Source organism: Pundamilia nyererei, unplaced genomic scaffold (genome assembly GCF_000239375.1).
Source record: "Pundamilia nyererei isolate P.nyererei 1_Seehausen unplaced genomic scaffold, PunNye1.0 scaffold00356, whole genome shotgun sequence".
Lineage (NCBI taxonomy): Eukaryota > Metazoa > Chordata > Actinopteri > Cichliformes > Cichlidae > Pundamilia > Pundamilia nyererei.
This window is the reverse complement of record NW_005187757.1, coordinates 371,513-374,802: the sequence shown is the minus strand read 5'-3', so window position 1 is coordinate 374,802 and position 3,290 is coordinate 371,513.

Here is a 3,290-nt window from a genome sequence, read left to right as displayed (position 1 = left end):
CCCCCCCACACACCTTCATAGGGGGGATTTGGCATTTACCGGTTCCAATGGAGTGAAAGTAGTTGAGCACATGGCGATTTTTAACAGGGCACTTTTCCAAAGAGCAGACATCTGCAGAATGCAAGTTGTCCTGTGCTCTGGGGACTTTGGTCTCCACCTGAGTTTGACTTTAAATAGATGACAGAAATTATGACAACCCTCTGAACAACCATTGCGCCTCCAGCAATTGAGTCCTGCTGATGAGAACCATAATAAATTCCCTCCTCCTCCCCCCCCCCCCGTGCGGGCCTCCCTGCCTGTTGCGCCTGCTCACTGAGACAGCCTTCATACAGCCTAACACAAGGGGTATGCTAACAATGGCAGTGCATGACATTTCCAAAATATCTCCTCCGGTACTCTCTAAGCAGTTGTCAATTTGATGCACATGTCACCTGCTGCACCTTGGCCAGTTTGGCCCGTCCACCAGAGAGTGCTATTTTCAGTCCAGTGGCAGAAGCTTGTGCACCCTTCACCTTCCACCTTTGTCCTAGGAGGTGATGCGATTCCTGAGTCTACAGGGTAAAACCGGCAGCAGGGAGCTGTGCTGCAGTTTGTCTGCAGCTGGTGACAGAAGAAGGAATATGCAGCCATTTGTTCCCAGGGTCACCCAAGAGCAAAGGAGTCCAAGGGTACAGAAACCTGTGTCTAATTTTGGCAATGGTTTGTATATTTTCAACTTCGGACTGCTGAGGTTAATAATTTGTTCTTTTGGATTTGGTTTCACAGCAATCGCAAGGTTAGGTGAGTAACATGCTTCAGTCTACAGCTGCCTACAGGGAAATGAATGCAAACTGTAGCGATATAAACTGCAGGTTTCCATCTGGTACATCAGGGTGATCCTCAGAGTGGTGATATTAAAGAAAATGGGAAAGAAAATTTCCAAAATATGACCAATTCTTTGCTGGTGTTCTGAATGATTTTGTGGACAATTTGAGATGATTTGTCACTGAAAACTCTTTTAAAAAAGAAGAAGAAATGTGATCTTAAATGGTAAGCAGCTAGATAGACATTGCAGTCTTTTAAGGTTTCACAAACTCAATATGTGAGGAACAACTTGTTTGTGTGTGAAACAGGACTGTGGTATTAGGAAAGCAGTGCATGGCTGAACCATTTTAGCTGTGACTGTGACTTTGAGCCACTTTGAGCAACTAATACTGTGCTGCTGCTACAGGTCAATACAGGAGAGCCTAAACATGGCGTGCCTCTATCCTTTTCCATGTGCACGCTCTGGTTCCTGAATATCTCTGCCGCAGAGATCTCCGCTCAGTTCATTCTCATTCACGGCTTCAGCTGTTTACTTTGTGTGCGTATGAAGGAGTGGGAGTGGGGGGGTGATGTTGGTGGATGGTGCACGCCAGGGGTGGGGGAAGGCGGTAACAAATGTAATCTTGAGTCTGTAGATGGCAGCAACACTCTTGGCCAATCTGTCTCAATAAATGGAAAAAAGTCTTTTGTTTTGGCTGTCAGGGGCTGCCAACTGAAATTGAAATTAATTTCAAAATCCAGCATAAAGCGAAAAGAAACACAAAAAAAACTAAACTAAACAACCTCCCCAAAACATCAACGTAATGGTGAAATAAACCCACTCAGAAGAGCCGTTTCACTGCCTCCTGCTGTATACCTGTGTCCAGACCTGAATGTATGCAGAGTCACGCTCCGCGCGTGTTTTAAATCAAGCCATGTTCCTTTAATAAAACGCCCAACATGCACAAAGGGATAAATACAGTGTGATTAATAAAGAGTAACAGCTCCACTCATATGAGGATCGTGTCTCTGGGTCAGGCTTGAGCCTCTCTATGAAGCAGAAGATGCTACCGGACAAATTAGGCTTGTTCTGCTCACTTGGACAATCTGTAAATTGACTTGCTGAACATGACTGATTATATTTGGCAAATTTTGAAAAAAAATTCATTTTACATGGTTATCAACACTTCTACTAAATGCTGACTACACTTTTTTTTTTAGTGTGTGTGTGTGTGTGTGTGTGTGTGTGTGTAGAGGGGGTGCTGATTATGTAAGTCATTTACATTTCCTCCAATTTAAGAGTGACTGGCTCAGTGAAGTGAGAGACTGAGCCACAGTACCTTTCAAGCTCCCCTCAGACTAATACTGAAGAGCTGCGTGAAATAAAACCTCTCACTGAGCTGCCTCTCAGCTCTGAGGAGATGTTGCTAGTGCATCTGTTAGGGGGGTGGGGGTGTGCGTGAATGAACGTATGGGTAATGCTCCAGTTTGCTCACAAGAAGTTCACACTTATCCCTCTGCATTCAGATACTGTACCATGCACGCTGCACACATCACTCCCTGTCACTCACCTCAGCCCTGATTCGCTCCCTGAAGCATAACACCCCAACATCTGGCTCGCTCTGTCCTCTTCCTTTTCTGGGTCACATCCCATTTCAGGCAGAGGGAAGTCTGAGTCCTGTGTAAGACCTTCTCCAAGGTGGTTTGACCAGCTGGCTTCTGATCTTCCTCTAGGCAGTTGTGTTGTTTCTGTGTGGTGGAGGGGGTGGGGGTATTAACTTTGGTATGTTCCCTCAGGGATAGCATCAGGGTTGCAGCTGCACATGTAGAATGAGTAGGAGTCTGCAAGACCACGGCCTTGGAAATGAATATACCACGCAAATGAAAAAAAACATATGTATGATCTGCCAACCGGCACCTGTATGACATCATTTAAAACACACAAACTTAAACCAAACAAGTCATTTGTTAAGTTTGGACCATATTTCCAGTGTAGAGATGATTTGTACAGTCCAGATTACATGTGTACGTGCATATTTATATCTTTGTTTACTTAAAATTCACTTTAAACATTGTCAAACCTTTATACTTTGAACGCTTTAAAATGGCCAAATGCCATATTTCACAATACAGTACTGTACAAAAGCCTTGCCCTTCAGTTCTTTATATTCTGCAATGAAAATGGGAAATAGATGCAGTGATTCATCGAAACATGTGCAAACATACGTGGAATTACAGTAAATAAGGCAAAAATAGAGTTTGTACAATTCAACTCAGTTCAAATTGACCACCTTTATTCTTCAGCACAGTCTGAACTCTCTTTTAAGCTTTCTTAGTATTATTTCTTTAAGTAGTTCTTTAGGAATAGTTCTCCAGGCTTCTTGAAGAACATTCAAAGCTCTTCTTTGGATGTTTCTGCCTTTTGTTTTGTTTTCTGTCACTGCTTCAATAATGTTGAGCTCCAGGCTCCAGTCCATGACTGATAGGGTTTCATTGTGTGTTTTTCT